The sequence below is a fragment of the Moschus berezovskii genome, chromosome 23 (assembly GCF_049115385.1).
Source record: "Moschus berezovskii isolate FMDL1 chromosome 23, NW_MosBer_1.0, whole genome shotgun sequence".
NCBI classification, from domain to species: domain Eukaryota; kingdom Metazoa; phylum Chordata; class Mammalia; order Artiodactyla; family Moschidae; genus Moschus; species Moschus berezovskii.
In genome coordinates this window covers 55,964,544-55,983,254 of record NC_142482.1, presented here as the reverse complement: position 1 = coordinate 55,983,254, position 18,711 = coordinate 55,964,544, and the positions used below count along the sequence as shown (strand labels likewise).

General features: G+C 46.3%; 1 protein-coding gene across 1 annotated transcript in view; it reads right to left on the bottom strand.

Moving 5' to 3' along the window:
* Positions 1–11,284, bottom strand: part of NEDD9 (neural precursor cell expressed, developmentally down-regulated 9) — a 194,465-nt gene extending 183,181 nt beyond the window's left edge. The window contains exon 1 of the mRNA XM_055405924.2: positions 11,076–11,284. The gene's annotated coding sequence lies outside the window, so the exon portion shown is untranslated. The remainder of the gene's footprint in view (positions 1–11,075) is intronic.
* Between the last annotated feature and the right edge of the window lie 7,427 nt (positions 11,285–18,711).

The window sequence follows — 18,711 nt, the reverse complement described above, 5'->3', positions numbered from 1 at the left end:
CTCTCTACTGTGATCATCCTACAGCAAGGAGATGTTTGAAATTCAGGCAGCTTAGCATGATGTGCCTGCTAAAGTTATTAGAGGGTTGAACTTTTGAAAAACAGCAGCCCAAATATGTTTTATCAATCTGTCCTGTTGGTAAGAATCTTGGAGAAAGCAGATTGGACTCATCCTCCGGTGCAGTTCGCTCTAAAATGGATCCTTATTCTAAAGGACTCACCCTGCCCTGCTGTATTCCCATCTGTCTGCCTGGAGTCCCCTCTCCCATCACCACCATTCAAACACCCTGTGTTTTCTTCCCAAATGCTGAGAACCATCCTCAGGCTCAGAGAAAGCCGCAAATTAGCAAATCTCTCAGCTTTTCTTCTAAGGAACTTGTTTTTCGGTGGAAATTTTTGTAATGTTCCTGTCTGATTTTTTTTTTTTTTTAACTTTTCCCTGAAGACCAAGTTCCTCAGCTCTGTCCTTGGCAATGCGATTCTAAGGGTGAAAAATACCCTTTTGGACCAACTAATTACCATAGTTACTTCAATTTAGCTACAAGCTGTTTTGGCACCTTCCAAAGAGCACCCCTTGCAAATTAATCCTGCCGAACTATGAAATGTCTGGCTTTCCTGTCTGAACAATCAGAGATATACATGACAGGATCTTGGCTCTCACAAGGCTGTGTGGTAAGGGGTCATAAGCATAAGCCTCAGTGTTTCGGGGCTGCTGCTGCTTAGTCGCTTCAGACATGTCCGACTCTTTGCGACCCCATGGACCATAGCCCACCAGTTTCCTCTGTCCATGGGATTCTCCAGGCAAGAATATTAGAGTGGGTTGCCATGCCCTCCTTCAGGGGATCTTCTCAACCCAGGGATCGAACTTGGGTCTTCTGCATGGCAGGCAGATTCTTTACCACTAAGCCACCAGGGAAGCCCCAGTGTTTCAGGGACCCATTGCATTTCTTTCTTGCAAGACGGTGATAAGGTGTTTGCCAATCACTTTGTTCAGTGACCAAGAGGCTGCTTAGAATGTACTGGGGAGAATAACACAGCTGCTTCTTCCGTCTCCCCTGGGCCCAGGTGGCCGTTTGCAAATTGAGAATGAGAGAGGAGAGAAGGATAACCAGAAATCCAGACAGATGGGGGAAGGCATTGAACTTAAGAGGCAAACGACGATGATTTAACTTACAGATAAACATTTAACCTATCAATTATATTTATTCCTGTTGCTGCTGCTGCTAAGTCACTTCAGTCGTGTCCGACTCTGTGTGACCCCACAGACGGAAGCCCACCAGGCTCCCCCGTCCCTGGGATTCTCCAGGCAAGAACACTGGAGTGGGTTGCCATTTCCTTCTCCAATGTGTGAAAAGTGAAAGTGAAGTCGCTCAGTCGTGTCCGACCCTCAGCGACCCCACGGACTGCAGCCTACCAGGCTCCTCCATCCATGGGATTTTCTAGGCAAGAGTACTGGAGTGGCTTGCCATTGCCTTTCCGATTTATTCCTGTAAGTCCTCATTAATACAGAAAATCAAGAGTTGTCTATGCTTTAAAGGTAATACAGGGACTTGCCTGGTGCACCAGTGGTTAGGACTGTGAGCTTTCACTGCTGAGGACACAGGTTCAATCCCTGGTCAGGGAGCTAAGATCCTGCAAGCTCTAATGTATGCCCGGAAAGAAAAAAATTCTATTTTTTTTTTCTATTTATTAATGATGAGGAAACTAATATTTGGGTACCTTACAAACCAACACAAATGAAACAAATGATCCCAATAATTTTCTGACTTTAAACTCACTTGAAAAAAAGATCCATGCTGGCAGGGACCATTGTAGGGACTCCATTAATATTTGCTGATATGCAGGCTGGTCAACATGATAACAAGGGAAAGCTAACTTTACAAAATCCTCCCTAAATCTCCTTTTGATACTTGTACCTCTGTGATCCGGTTTATCACCTAGGTAATGAGATGTATACCATTTTGACTTTCTTTACAGAGGTCGAGCTGAATTTAATTGGATTGACTCATTCATCCTAGAAGACTTCTCTAAATATATATCTCCATACTCTCCTTTTATGGGATTTTCTTGTCAAATCCCACTCATTCTTTAGATTCTTCTTCTTTTAAAAGCTTATTCTGTTTCCTCCTCTTCCTCTTCTCAGCTAATAAATATTGAGCATTAAATGTGTCAAATAACTGCTTGAGGGATTTGGTGTATGTTGATTAATGGAACACTCAAAACCAGGTATTGACTCATAACTTTCAAAACCACCCAGTGAGGTAGGACTGTTATTACTGCCTCGCTGCAGATGAGAAACTGAGAAACAGAAAGGTAAAGTACCTTGCTCAGGAGCACACAGCGGCTGGCTGGCAGAGGAGGGCTTCTAACCCAAGTGGTTGGCTCGAGAGCTGCCCTCCTAAACCCTGACACTTGCTATTGACCTCCACGTCTCCACGCTGTGGATGGACAGAGCACACTACCTCCTAGCGTTCTGTTTCTCCTGTGATGTAAAACACCCGCACACTTTCCCTCTGGAGACACAGGTACTGAGAGAACACAGGACTTGCTGAAGCCGTGCTGTGATGGTACAGGCTCACTACCGTGCTTTTAGGGGAAAATACTTCCCATGGTGATGCTCAGCCACTGACAGTATCACTTCCTCTAAATGTTTCCACTCCTTATGGGTGAAGCTGTGGGTGGGGAATTTCAGAGTCATGGAAATAGCCAAAAGGTTATGAGAGGTTCACGGACACGGCACCATTTGATGACTATGTGCTAAACAGTCCCATATACTCTAAAGAAAAGATGAATCTAAAAATACACTAGTGGGAAGGCTCCAGGGGAGTTTTGCATGAAAAGTGGACTCTTTAGGATCTAGCAGAGTGGTTAGGACTCTGATTTTGGCAAAGGGTACTTTTGGAAACTAAGTATCCCACAGATCCCTGCACTAAGGGTTTGTGGGTGGGGAAGTGGACAGCAAGCGTGAAAGCTTCCCGGAACGTGCCCACAGTCGGGACCGTTCTCCTTCCGGGAGAAAGTTCTATTTCCTCTTTCCCTCCGTGGATGTGTGCTCAGTCGTTCAGTCATGCCCGACTCCTTGTGATGCCATGGCCAGTCATTTTTATTTCTCCCTTCCTTTCATTTAAGGACCCTTTCCTCCTTTGATGCTTTTTTCCTTCTGGCTTTTAGGTGCCTACTTCGTTCACCTGTTACCCCCAGTTAAAGCCAGTTTCTCACATAAGGCAAAGCTGCTTCACACCTCTGCTGGTAGGGTTTTGTACATGAGAGAGGGAGAAACTGGGGAGGCTTTGGAAGGAAATGGCAACCCACGCCAGTACTCTTGCCTGGAAAATTCCATGGACGGAGGAGCCTGGTAGGCTACAGTCCATGGGGTTGCAAAGAGTCGGACACGACTGAGCGACTTCAGTGTCATGCCTTCTTGCAATCATTCTTGAACCTTCATCTTTGGCAATGACCTAGGACTGTCAACTGATACAGATGATAAGTAGACTGTCACTTGTTTACCCAACAGAATGCTTCACAGCCACGAAAATGAGTCATCAGCCTCTGCTTGCATCCATATGGATAACCCTCCAAAACGACACCGAGTCACAGAGTCAGTTATGGAGGAATGTATATGGTATGATTACACGTGTTTAAGTGCCCCAACAGGCACAAATAAACTGCATATACACATAAACTGCATATAAATTAATCACGTATAAATTGCCTATACACGTATACGTATAGGCATGTGAGGCCAGTCTAAAAAGAAAAATAATGGAGTGTAATGTATACAAAATTTAAGACAGCATGTCCCTTCAGGTGTTGGGAAGGTGGGCAGTGGGTACACACATATTTGTTTTCTTACTTCTACTATTATTTAGAACGTACGTGCACATCACATATAGTTCTTTGTAGCACGAAATGTTTCACGCATTTAAAATTTTTTCTCAAGTGAAAGGGATCTGGATTAGCGCCCCTCATTCACCAACTTCCTTGGAAAGTGGAGGGAAGGACTTGGGGAAGAACAGCCGCCAATAGAAATTAAGTAGAAGGGCTGCCCGTGACTCACTGGTAAAGAATCTGCCTGCCCATGCAGGAGACACGCGTTCGATCCCTGGTCAGGGAAGATCCCACGTGTCTTGGAGTTGCTAAGCCCATGCGTCACAACTACTGGGCCTGTGCTCTAGGGCCCGGAAGCCACAACTACTGAACCTATGTGCCCGAAGAGCCCGTACCCTGCAACAAGAGAAGCCACAGCAGTGAGAAACCCGCGCGCCGCAACTAGAGAGGAGCCCCTGCTCTCCACGACTAGAGAAAAGCCTGCACAGCTATGAAGATTCAGCACAGCCAAAAAAAAAAAAAAGCTTAAAAAAATTAAATACAGTTGAGTTATAGACCTCCTTCCACCACAGCTTCTAATCTAAAGTGAATGTGCAAAGGACAGTGGGTGTATCGGCACCTCTGCTGAGTTACTCCTGAATGGCCAGCCTCAGTCCTCAGGGCAGGACTCCCCGACCAGGAGCCTGGGGCTGTGTCTATCTCAGGCAGCCTTTCCCCTCATGGCCTGGACATGTGGGAGCCATGGTGGGCACAGTGAAGTTGCTTATTTTAATGACCAAAAAAGCCTGGGGCACACACGAGGCTGGCTCAGCCAGCCCCTGCCTAGGACGTCCGTCCCTCCTGGCCCTGCAGCTGGGTGGACGGGACGCAGCCATGCCATTGGGGAGCACCTGCTCTCGCGGATCTCTGTCCGAGTCCTCCCTCCGTCAGGCCCCACCTGTCGGGGTTTCCTCATCGAGTGTGCTGCCAGAACCAGGAGGGACATGGTCCTTTACTTTAAATTGACTCACTTTCAGGGTGGTGGAGGACGGCCAGTTGGATGAAGGTGGTCAAAAAGTACAAACTTCCAGTTATAAATACTAGGGATGTAATGTGGTGTAGTCACTCAGTCGTGTTCGACTCTATGCGACCCCATGGACTGTAGCCTGCCAGGCTCCTCTGTCCATGGGATTTCCCAGGCAAGAATACTGGAGCAGGTTGCCAGTTCCTTCTCCAGGGGATCTTCCTGACCCAGGCACTGAACCCTCGTCTCCTGAATTGGCAGGCGGATTCTTTACTGCTGAACCACCAGATAACATACAACATGACAAATATAATTAACATTGTCTACGTTATATATGGAAGTTTTTAAGGGCATAAATCCTAAGAATTCTCGTCACAAGGAAAAAATATTTTTTTCAATTTCTTTAATGTTGTATCTATATGAGATGATGGATGTTCTGCTATGACAATCACTTCGTGATGTATGCAAGTCAAATCATTATGTTGTACACCTTAAATTATTTGTTGCTGTATGTCAACTATATCTCAAAAAACCTGGAAGAATACAAAAACAAAAAAAGGAAAATAAATAAAGATGCCTTCTTTTAAACTTACAGATATGTAAATTAAAAAATAAAAACCTTTCATGCCATTTCTGCAAATAAAAAGCCAGTGCCACTGTGGTTACTGGAAGACAAAACCATGCTATTAAATTTTAGCTAGCTACCACTGCCTGCTGATGGCTTATAGCCTGAGGTCTACTTTCTCTTTGTGGAAAAGGTAAATGGCCCCAGTTAGACGGGTCTTCAGATCAGGACTACATCAAAGGATGAAAAGAGTGAAATGGAAAAGATCTTTCTCCATGACACAGTGACGAAGTCGAGTGACTCAGTGTGATTAAATGCCACATCTGGTGTTGGCTACCATACCCACGTATTATGTCCCACACTTTGGAAATTTTGATTAAATGAGTTATGGGGAGGCCAGAAGGCAGAGGGGGAGTGGAGGCGATTTGAGGTGGGAGGTGTCTTCACGTGGTACAGTTTTGTGTAGGATGTGCTGAGTTTGATGAACCCTCCCCAGTTCTGGGGCCTGGGGCCTTTCTCCAAGTGGAATCTCACAAGGGGATGAGAAGGGCCCTTCCCCCCCAGGGCCCTTGAGTGGGTAGGAGGAGTGCTGGGGGGAGGGAAGAGTGAAAAGAGAAGAGAGGAAAGCCAGAAAGGGCACATGACCAAGCCAGCTGCCACTGCGGGCAACAGGGGCATAAGTCCAGGAAGAAACATTGAGAAAAGGTTAAGATGGTCTTCCTCAGTGATCAATGCAAAGAAATAGAGGAAAACAATAGAATGGGAAAGACAGGGATCTCTTCAAGAAAATTAGAGATACCAAGAAAACTAAAGAGCCTCTTGATGAAAGTGAAAGAGAAGAGTGAAAAAGTTGGCTTAAAGCTCAACATTCAGAAAACTAAGATCATGGCATCCGGTCCTATCACTTCATGGCAAATAGATGGGGAAACAGTGGGAACAGTGGGTGACTTTATTCTGGGGGGCTCCAAAATCACTGCAGATGGTGACTGCAGCCATGAAATTCTTTTTCTTTTTTTTAAGAACGTAAATTACCATTTCATGAAATTAAAAGACGATTACCCCTTGGAAGGAAAGTTATGACCAACCTAGACAGCATATTAAAAAGCAGAGACATTATTTTGCCAACAAAGGTCCATCTAGTCAAGGCTATGGTTTTTCCAGTAGTCATGTATGGATGTGAGAGTTGGGCTATAAAGAAAGCTGAGTGCCAAAGAATTGATGCTTTTGAACTGTGGTGCTGGAGAAGACTCTTGAGAGTCCCTTGGACTGCAAGGAGATCCAACCAGTTCATTCTAAAGGAGATCAATCCTGGGTGTTCATTGGAAGGACTGATGCTGAAGCTGAAACTCTAATACTTTCGGCCACCTGATGTGAAGAACTGACTCATTTGAAAAGACCCTAATGCTGAGAAAGATTGAAGGCTGGAGGAGAAGGGGACGACAGAGGATGAGAAGGTTGGATGGTATCACTGACTCGATGGACATGAGTCTGAGCACGCTCCAGGAGTTGGTGATGGACAGGGAAGCCTGGTGTGCTGCAGTCTATGGGGTCACAAAGAGTCAGAAGCAACTGAGTGATTGAAGTGAAGCCGGTCTTTGAGTGTTCCACTCTAATGGAGCTGGGTATCTGTAGCCCATGAGAAAGTTAATTCCTGGGGCTTTTCATTTGCCTTTGGGCAATGGAAGTGGCTCTACTTGGCCTGGAGAGAGCCCTCAGGTCATGAGATAAAGATTCAGGCTGTTAGAAGTCAGCTCAGTTGTGCTGAGGCCTGGAGAATGTAGGCAGGACTCTGCTTCTACTACACCCTTTCTCTGCTATATAGTTAAAAAAAAATCACGTTTAATCCTTCCCACAGCCCTTCACGACAGTGACTAATTTCCCCTTATTTACATGTAGAGGAAGAGGCACCAGAAGTTACATAATTTGACCAAAGTCAGTCTGTCCCCCTGCACCTCTGCTTATACTTTTCTAGTCTTTTTCCTACCCTCCCTCCCCTTTTTAAAATATTGAACTAAAACTCACACAACATAAATTAGCCAGTTTAAAGAGAACAATTCAGTGATGTTCAATATAGCCACAATGTGGGGCAACCACCACCTCTATCTAGTTCCAAAACAACTGGATCACCCCGAAAGGAGACCCCGTACCGTTGAAGCAGTGGTTCCCCATATTTCCCTGCTCCCAGCCCCCAATCTCCATTCTGTTTCTATTGATTTTCCCATTCTCGGTATTTCATTTAAATGGAATCATACATTTTGGGACCTAGTTTTTTTTTCTTTTACTTCAGTTCAGTTGCTCAGTCATGTCCGACTCTTTGTGACCCCGTGGATTGTAGCATGCCAGGTTTCCCTGTCCATCACCAACTCCTGGAGCTTGCTCAAACTCATGTCCAGTGACTTGGTGATGCCAACCAACCATCTCATCCTCTGTCGTCCCCTTCTCCTCCAGCCTTCAATCTTTCCCAGCATCAGGTTCTTTTCCAATGAGTCAGTTCTTCACATCAGGTGGCCAAAGTATTGGAGTTTCAGCTTCAGCATGAGTCCTTCCAATGAATATTCAGGACTGATTGCCTTTAGGATGGACTGGTTGGATCTCCATGCTGTGTTCTTTTACTGAGAACAATGTTTTAGAGGTTCACATATGTTGTAGCATGTATCAGACCTTCATTCCTTTTTGTGGCTGAATAATGTTCTATCATTATTTGGAGAAGACTCTTGAGAGTCCCTTGGACTGCAAGGAGATCCAACCAGTCCATTCTAAAGGAGATCAGTCCTGGGTGTTCATTGGAAGGACTGATGCTAAGGCTGAAACTCCAATACTTTGGCCACCTCATGTGAAGAGTTGACTCACTGGAAAAGACTCTGATGCTGGAAGGGATTGGGGGCAGGAGGAGAAGGGGACAACAGAGAATGAGATGGCTGGATGGCATCACCGACTCGATGGAGGTGAGTTTGAGTGAACTCCGGGAGTTAGTGATGGACAGGGAGGCCTGGCGTGCTGTGATTCATGGGGTCACAAAGAGTCGGACATGACTGAGTGACTGAACTGAACTGAACTAGACTGAACTGAATGTTCTATCAAGACTTCCCTGATGGCTCAGTGGTGAATAATCCGCCTGCAGTGAGGGAGACACAGGAGTCACAGGTTCGATTCCTGGGTCGGGAAGATCCCCTGGGGAAGGAAATGGCAGTCCACTCCAGTATTCCTGCCTGAAAAATCCTATGGACAGAGGAGCCTGGTGGGCTACAATCCATGGGGTTACAAAGAATTGGACAGGCCTGAGCATGCAGGCCCACACAATATTCTATCATGTGACGCAATAATATTCCATCTTACGGTTATAGAAGAATTTATATATCCATTCATCTGCTGATGGACTTTTATTTCTACTTTTTGGCAATTGTGAATATTGCTGTTATGAACACATGTGCATGTACTGATTTGAGCCCCTGTTTTTAGTTCTCTGGAGTGGAATGCAGGTAGGTGTGGAATTGCTAGGGTATGTGGTCATTCTGTGTCTAACTTTTCAAGAAAGCACCTAGTCTTAGAGAGCTCACGCTCCTCTCGCTGTTTAAATGTTAGGATTTCTTGAGGTTCCATCCTAAGCCACCCCCTCCTTTCTCATTTAATGTTCTCTCTCAAAAATATTTCATCCAAACCCATGACACAAATTAGCATGTATATACTAAGGATCCCCAGACCTTTGCTCTGGGCTCTAGGCCAGCATGTCAACAGCCTGGCTGACATCTGCCCCTGGATGTGTTCAAGGCCCTCCAAAATCCAAGAGAACTCATCCCAGGCCTGGATGTTCATTAACCCTTTTAGTCTCAGCGAGCAGCATCAACATCCATTCAGAAGCCCCAACCAGGACACTGGGGATCACCTTTAACCTTGCCCCCCGTGATCTCCTTTCCTGTCTGCCCCCAAGTCCTGCTGATCATCCTTTCTGGATGCCTCTCTGTCTGTCTATTTTGTCTATCATCTCTCTGTTTTGTCTCCACCGTGAATACTCGCTAGACACCCTCGTCTTGTCTGCACTCCCACTGATGTCCTTGCTGGGCTGACTTCATCAGCCTTCAAACCGGTCTCCCTGTCTGTGGGTGTGGCCCCTCCCATCCATTCTCCACACAGCAGCAAAAGCGACTCCTTAAAAACACACGTCAGAAGACAATGCTCCAAGTTTCTCCACCAATTTCAGAATGACCAGCATCTTCAGCGCTGCCTCTTTGTCCGGACTCCTGTTGAGCCTCTCTACTCTTTCCTCTGGCCACACCTTAATTTAGCCAGACAATTCAGGTTTCCTGCCTGGCACTAACCAATGCTTTGCCTTGTGCATGCGTTTTCCAGTTCTCCTGGTCCCCGGGTATGGAAACGTCGCTGACTCCCGGACAGATCAGGCTTCCCTGCTATCTGGTCTGGTCCTTATCACATTTGTGCAATGATTAGTCAACGTCTGCCTCTCCCCTGGATTGCAAGCTTTTGTGGGGGGGAGGGCAGGGCAATGTCAGTTTTGTTCCATCTTACTGAAGTTTTGACTTAAATGTGGCTTCCACACTGTGAATACTCACTAGGCACTTGTTCAATAATTTAGTGAACTAGTTCACGAGAAACAGTGGAGCTCTCACATGAAATGGCTCTCACCCTGCCTGTCTACTGCTCCCCTCTGCCCCATCCTCAGAACAGGAATATCCAAAAAATAAGCAAACCTGGGAGGAAGCGGAAAATAGGAGGAAGACCGCTTGGCTGGCTCCCAGGGCTCTGTTGTGAGTGATCCTACCTCACACTCACTTCTGGATGGGAAACCAGCTTCTGCGGGGAAGGGAAGGGCTCTCCAAGCAGGAGCTGAAAGGACTGGAGCCCCCCACCCTCACTTCTGGTCACTAGCATGGGGACCAGCCTGCTCACCAACCTCCTGGCAGCTTTGGACAGCGCCTGACCCGTTTAGAAGGGCTTTCCCCCTTCCAAGTTGCGTGTGTTCTCATTTTGAAGTATTAATACATTCAGCAAGATAAAAAGGTGGCCTCCAGTTCTTTGAGGAAGAAAGGCAATTGAACGAACGAACACATTAAATGAATTAATGTAAACAGAAATGCAAGGATGGAGCTGTTGGGGTGACTCAGTGTGGACACGAAGAGCAGTGTCCTTTGTCTCTAAACCCCTTAGAGGGGATGCTAACAGCCGGTTTGCCGCAGAGTCTAGACACTCACTGAGTGATTCTCAGTCACCACTTCCTGTCCCCCAGTCATCCCCACAGAGGCCGAACACCACGTTACAAGTGACTCAGATCCACCATCGGTTGTAAGTGACAGCCCACACTTAGAGGGTCCGAAATAATTTAGGAAAAGTAAAAGCTCAGGGTCATCGCAGGGGAAGCTCTCTGACAGCAGGAAGGGGGAGGAGCCATGTCCTTTACACACAGGAAGCACCCATCCAGGAAGATCTGAAATGCAGAACCACATCGATCTGAAGCTGCCCGTAAGCCAGCGTCTCCAGGTCAGCCTGCAGGAGACCAGGAGCCGCTCATTGCCCCTCTGCAGTATGCTCCAGCAGCTGCAGAGGAGGGTGTGCAAGGTGGGGAGCACCACCAGCTGTCGGACACCAGCTCAGGAAGCCAGAGTCTGAGCCCCCGCCGCCCGCCCCGCCCCGCCCCTCAGGCCGCGGCAAGAGTCGGGGAACTCACCCGGGGCAGAACCGCGGTGCTGGGGCCCCCGGGGCTCCCTGGCGTCCTCACCCTCCCTTTGGGCGGGCGGGCTGGAGGGGCGGCTCAGCCCTGCCTCGTGGCTGTGCTGCTTTCTGGCTGTGGCCACCAGACCCGCATTTGAAGGCGGCTGCGAGCACGGCCCCACCGAGCGACCCCACGCGTAGACAGCCAGTGGCAGCCTCTGTGTGTCTTTCCTTCCGGTTGCTGAGAAGTGATGTTGTCTCCGTTCATTTCCTTTCTGTGCGCCTTTTTTTTTTTTTTTCTCTCTCCTCTGTCAGACCTCCTGATACACACTGAGTTGGTTGTATAGCGACAGGTGAGCCATCTAGTTCTGATCTACACTGTTCGCTGTTTTGAGAAAGAGAAGGGATCTTCGGGTTATTGGTGCCATGATATTCTGTGGAATATCCTTTCTAAGGGACACAAGCACCTTTTTAGGTTGCACTGAGGCAAAAATTAGGTTATTTCAGTTCAGTTCAGTTCAGTCGCTCAGTCGTGTCCGACTCTCCGCGACCCCATGAATCACAACATGCCAGGCCTTCCTGTCCATCACCAACTCCTGGAGTTCACTCAAACTCATGTCCACAGAGTCGGTGATGCCATCCAGCCATCTCATTCTCTGTCGTCCCCTTCTCCTCCCGCCCTCAACCTTTCCCAGTATCAGAGTCTTTTCCAGTGAGTCAACTCGTCGCATGAGGTGGCCAAAGTATTGCAGTTTCAGCTTTAGCATCAGTCCTTCCAATGAACACCCAGGATTGATCTCCTTTAGAATGGACTGGTTGGATCTCAGGATTTTGCAGTATTATCAGCTCAATATGTTCTGTTGTTCAGTTGCTAAGTCGTGTCCAACTATTTGTGACCCCGTGGACTGCAGCACACCAGGCTTCCCTGTCCTTCACTATCTTCTGGAGTTTGCTCAAACTCATGTCTATCGGGTCAGTGATGCTATCCAACCATTTTATCCTCTGTCACCCCCTTCTCCTTCTGCCTTCAGTCTTTCCCATCATCTGGGTCTTTACCAGTGGGTTGACTCTCCGTATCACGTGGCCAAAGTATTGGAGCTTCGCTTCAGCATCAGTCCTTCCAATGAATATTCAGGGTTGATTACCTTTAGGAGTGACTGGTTTAATTTCCCTGCAGTCCAAGCGACTCTCAAGAGTCTTCTCAAACACCACAGTTTGAAAGAATCAATTCATCAATATGTTCTAAAGAGTTCTACTATAAATTGACCTGAAACATCCTTTCATTGGACAAGTATTTTATTGAACCAGTACTCTGTGCTGGGGGCTAGGTACCCAAACAGACCATTCTTATTTACAATGTGATAAAGCCCCCAGTGGCTCAGCAGTAAACAATCTGCCTGCAGCAGAATCTTTGGCAAGAGACACAGGTTCAATCCCTGGGTTGAAAAGATTCCCCTGGAGAAGGAAATGACAACCCAGTCCAGTATTCTTGCCTGGAAAGTCCCATGAACAGAGGAGCCTGGCGGGCTACAGTCCATGGAGTGGCAAGAGTCTGACATAACCGAGTGACTGAGCACCCAGAAACCTCGACCTGAGGATGTGAAAGGGAATCTGAGAGTATTTCGTCCCAAATCCGGGTCTTCTTCCACCGGGGCATCTGAGGAACAGACAAGCGGACGTGCTCTGAGACTGACCACCTGGGTGTGAGTCTTGACTTTACTCTTCAAACACTTTTGATCTTTCTGTGCCTTGACCCCCTCACCTGTAAAGTGGAAATAATCAAAGGACTGCTGTGGGGATTGAAGGAGTTAGTATACACAGAGTATTCAAGGAGTACCCAGCATAATAAATAAGTAAGCAGTGTTCTGTGTGCTTGCCATTATTAATTAGTGGCAAATTATATGAAAGTTCAGTCCTTTACTGTTTTCCTTTTTTGCCCCGCTTCCCACCCCTTGCTGGTGCCCAGCAGATGACTTGGTGGCCTAGAGGATTGAGAGGGCAGAGGGAGATGAGGTGAATAACCGAAACTCTGAAAGGATCATGGTGTCTGTTGTTTCTGCTCCATCTCCGAGGCAAGGACAGGGCTGTCCTTGACCGTCCCCTCAGCTTCACACTCTGCTCATGGCTCTTGTTGTCTGGTACACGCTTGTGACTTCTGTTTTGTTGTTGTTTTATTTCAATTTCCTGTACCACTTCTCTGAAACTCAGATCCATGTCATTTATTTGTAAATGTCGAGCTCGCCTGAATCAGGCTGAGGAATCCTCTGCCCGTAAGCAGCTGCTACGTTTAAACAGAGAAATATTCAGCTCAATGCCTTATCCAACTGGGACTTAGAAATACAGCAACAACAAGAAGGTCTCTATTAATCTTTATATGTGTACACATCAGCATTAATTTTTGTATGTTTTAGTGGTCTTCATGGTACAAATATCATTAAGCTACTCCATTTTTTTTCCTTGTTTCTCCCTCCTTAAAAAAATACTCTTGAGTATGTGCTGTATATCAGGACCTGCTTCAGATCTGAGGTAAATTATTCTACACTTATTTATTATTATAAGTGTAGAGTTTTCATAACAAATCAATAGAGGAAGAGGAGAAGCACAGACAGCAAATAATATTTTTCAAAATGCTTCTCCATGCATTTCCCATATCATTAAAATACCTTATCAATAAATAGTATTTTTTGTAGTAGATGTCCATGCCATATAAATTCAAATGCTAAATCTTAGGAAAATGCGTTACAGTTATATAATATATAACCTGAAGATTAATGCCATTGAGTTGTTTCCATAAGTCAGTGACACCTTAGATATACTAAGACAAAACTAACTTGGGCTTCTTTTAAATCAAGTCCTTGAGTTTGGCGACTCGACTATCCTTATCTCCGTTTTTTTCATCTGCATCCACATGGTTTCTTTTCCCACTCTGAGCTGCCTGAACCCCCACTGCTGAACTCTGCAGGACACAGAGAAGTCACATCTGTCAAGGCAAACTAAGGAGCTCCAAGTTTGTCCAAAGACAGATCAGCTTTGTTTTAGAAAAACACGCTAAATACTTTTCCTACTTGGAAAGATAGAAGTTTTCTATGTCTGTTTTCCTACTTACAGCCTTAGACTGTCTTCTTTTTTTCATTTGTTTTCCTCTGTTTTGATTAGTGGCAGGTTATGCCACATGTCAAAATTTTGACAAACCACAGATGGCTGTGAAAAAAAACAAACAAGTGTTATTTCTAATCACTGTATCCAGTGAAAACTGTGTTTACATTTTCCTCTTCATGTAAACAGTCTTCTTGGCTGCTTTAATTAGCTTCTTCGTGCCATCTTGGCTGGAATCTCAGCACCATAGAATGGTTTATAACTACCTGTTAGGCAGTAGCCAACCTCACGGCAATTGTTTTGAATCTGTCATGGATGTCTGGTCCAAGGAGGATGAAAAGTTTAAAAAAATCTATGGTCAAGATGTGCCTCTGTGTGTGTGTGTATTTGTGATTCCTTTGGCTTGACTCATTTCCCTCCATGACTGAACACAGTATTAGCCATGGGGAGTCAGCTGCCCACTGAGGAATTTAAATGAATATGTTCAGGAGTTGGTTTGGCAGGTTTTATGGGCAGAGTTGTCCAGTATTAGAGCGTATGCCTCCTCCCTTCTTGGGACTGGGGGTTGGTCTCATGGTTTTCATTTTCAGATGAAGAAATCAGACCTCAGAAGGATCCATCTCATTTGGCCATTCAGTAACTATGGTGGACCTGCAAACTCCCCCGAGCGCCCCTGCACCTGGTTGATGCATCGGTTCACAAGACATAGGGCCTGTCCTCAGAAAACTCACAGCAGAGTGGGGATGTTCGTGAGATCACTATTCCCATTAATTGGTTCACTCAGAATATTAAAAGCATTTATGGAATGAGTGCTATGATAAATAAAAAATGAATGAAAATCCGCTCCCTCCCTAAGAGAAATCTCAGTTTAGTAGGTATGATGTACTCACTCCAGTATTCTTGCTTGGAAGACTCCATGGACAGAGCAGCCTGGGGGGCTACAGTCTATGCGGTCACAAAGAGTGAGACACCTTCCTTCACTTTCAGCTACGACAAAATGAGCCTTATTCACCTTCCCCTTGTGTTCTCTTGGTGCTTCCAACCCTCCTTTTCTCTCTCCTGTAACAGGAAATTTTTGTCTTCCGTCTCTTCTACTCTGCCGGCCCGTCAGCCAAGCCCTGGTGTGTGGCACTCTTACACGACCGGAACCCCACAGAAAGCTATTTCAGCCCTCCGTTAATGTTGATTTCCTTGTTTTTGTTCCTCTGGGTGTTCACCCACTTCCAGCCCCAGGTGGAAGTTCAATCTACTTACTTTCTGTCATGCTTCGGAGCTACCCAGACTCGCTGGGGCAAGTTAACAAAGGCCACACTGTTTCTGGCAAATTCTCTCCCAATAACCTCAACCGAGGAGGCCCTTCTACCGCTCATGAACCCTCCTACTCATCTCCTCCTGACTATCTGTCACGTCTTCTTCCCAAGCTTTCCTCACTCTCCAGAGCTCTGAGCCCCGCCCTCAGCTCATGCCTTGCGGGGGTGAGATGCCGCTGTGAGCTCTCTCATTATCCCTCGTGACCTCTGCAGAACCTCTTTCCTCACCCATCCAGCTTCTCATCCTCTGCTCATTCTTCCGTCTTTTGAATTCTGCTTTCAAGCATTCCCATTGGATGAATAAAAATATTTATCATTAGGGTAGAAAATGACATTTTCAGAGATGAAACCATTCTTTCGGCTCACAGAACAGTTGTTTGAAGAACCATAGGTCCCATGAAGAGCAAAAGGAAGGAAGACTGAATTCTTTTTAAGAGAGAACTGATGACAAACATAGAAGATTCTGATTTATGGGAGGCATTCATTGTGTTTAAGCATCTGGCAAACACCGACGTTTCTCCATGATTGACAACTTAGTCACCTACTCCTCTACTAGATGATAACCACCTTGGACTTTCCAAAAAAAATTAGGAAAATCTTGATAGTGCTGATTTGGTCATAATTTTAAAATTAATTTTAAAAGCATACAACTAGGACTTCCCTGGTGGTGCAGTGGATAGGGGGCTTCCCTGGTGGCTCAGATGGTAAGGAATCCACCTGCAGTGCAGGAGACTTGGGTTCTATACCTGGGTTGGGAAGATCCCCTGGAGGAGGGCATGGCAACCCACTCTGGTATTCTTGCCTGGAGAATCCCATGGACAGAGGAGTCTGGTGGAAGGAATCCACCTGCCAATGCAGGGCTTAGGCGCTGGCCTGGGAGGATTCCATATGCTGAGGAGCAACCAAGCCCCATGTACCACTACTGAGCCCGTGTGCTGCAACTGCTGAAGCCCCGCGCTTAGAGCCTGTGCTCCGCAACAGGAGAAGCCCCTACAACGAGAAGGCAGCACGCTGCAAAGAGAAGCCCCTGACCGCAGCGAAGAGTGGCCCCTGTTCCCTGCAACTGCAGAAAGCCCACACAGCCAAGAAAACACCGTGCAGCTAAAAATTAAAACAGACAAAAATAAAAAATAACTAAAATTAGGGCTGATGGTAGGAAAGCATTTTAGTTTTACCTGCAATGTTGTTTTTTTTTTGACAAATCAATGTAAAATATGCAACTAATACGTTGATATTTTAAAAAACTAACATTGCAGGTAAAACTAAAATGCTTTCTGACCATCAGCCCTCATTTCAGTTCCCTCCTCGGCTTGGCCCACAGGGAACCCTTCCAAGACATTTGTGTGCCAGGTGTTTGAATATATGTAACCACTCTCAGATTGCAACGTGCATATGTGCAACCTCACCCTTGGGTGTGCTCTTCTGCACAAACAGCACAAGACTGAAACCGTCACATTAAGCTCAGTTTCTGAAGGAACTGTACAAACTGCTGCTCTGGTTTCACATGAAATAGGACTTTGAAAACAACATCTTATTCATGAGAATATACGGAATAAAGTTACACTGCTGTCTTCAATGCCTGAAGATATGAGACTGCTCTGTCTATCCGACTTTGGATCATTTGTTGCCTAAGTACACAGAAAGGTGGGTTTAGGTCCAACTGGTTTGCCCCCGAGTAGAGATTCCCAGATCAGATACCGAAGGTTGATCAGTCATTTGATAAAGTGATTTTTCTGGATTTTCCTTTCTGCTTACACAATCACTTAACCAAAAAATCAAGTCCAATCATGCGACTCCCGAGGCAGTCTGCTGCCCTGATCATGACCCAGTCCCACGGAGGGATTGCCGTGTGTTAAGATAATTTATGGACCCTTTTCTCTCAACAATGGCTGGTTCTTTTTTTTCCTTTTCCTTGAACATTTCCTTCTTCTGACTCTAGAGCAGCCTCTATGTCATCGTCCCATACTGAGACAATTCTACTCTAAAGACTTAGAAATATTTTTTACTTATTCCTGGTGCTTAAAACACTAGCTTGTCTGTTTGTTTTCCCCATCAGTTTTTACATAATTATTTTACTTTAAGACAATAGAAATTCTGAGAAGAAATCCAACTCGTCCCTCCTCTATCTTTACCTCCACTTTTCCTACCTTATCAGCAAAAGCCTTGAGCCCACAGTCTCGTAGGGACCCTACTACTTACTGCTTTCCTAATACTATCCTTCTTATGGGGCCTCCTGCCTTTGATGCTCAGCTTTCCTGAAATAGTCGTCTACCCTGCGTGCCTTCACTCCCACATGGTCCAAGCCCTTCTCCCTCACTGCCTTCCTGCCATCCTGCCCTCTGCGTGTAATAAGTCCCTGCGACCGTCGCCCATGGCATCCTAGAGGCTGAAACCAAAAGTCATCACGACAACTGGCCTCTGCTGCATTCACAAGGGCCCATCACCTTTCTCCTCTCAGACCCTCTAGCAGGGGGACCCTGGTCATCTCGGTTCACCTCCTTCACGGTTCAGCACACCTCCTCTGCTCACTGCTGCCGATGTCTCACCATTGGACCTCACACGTGTTCACTCTACTCCTCTCTGGATGCGTCCCTCTACTCCCATGTAGATCTGGGGCAAGCCTTCTCCTCCTGGCTCTCCATGAGTGTGGTGGGGCAACTAAGCCCACGTGCTGCAATGAAAACCCTGTGCAGCCAAAAAACCCAAAACACAACAAGCAAAAAGACAAGAAAAAATACCTCCCACCAACTCCCTGTTGCTTACATAATAAAATGAAATGATTTGGTTGGTGAGACGAGACCCATGCGATCTTCTCAGATTCTCTCCCGTTATCCGCACCCAGAGTCACGCTCACTGCTCACTCTTCCCTCTAGTTCACGTCTCCTTACGTCTTGGGGCTTGGAAAGTCTGCCCCCACCCAGAATGCTCTTCCTCCTTCTCGTTTCGTCAACATCCTTCAGGACAGATGCCTCCCTGGACAGAGAATCTTTTCCCCATTCACTGCCCCTAAAACTACTATTATTATGCTCATCACATAGGATCACCACAGTGAGCCTGCCTCCTTGGACTTCCAGGCTCCCGATGGTGAGGAACTGTGGCTTATTCATTTTGGAGACCAAACCAAACATTTTGCAAAGTGATCTGTAGAGGTCTTGCATCAAAATCACACATACAGATCCCGGCCCCGTCTTTGAATTGCTGAATCAGTTTCTCTGGAGAGTGGAACCGTCCCAGGTAATTCTTATG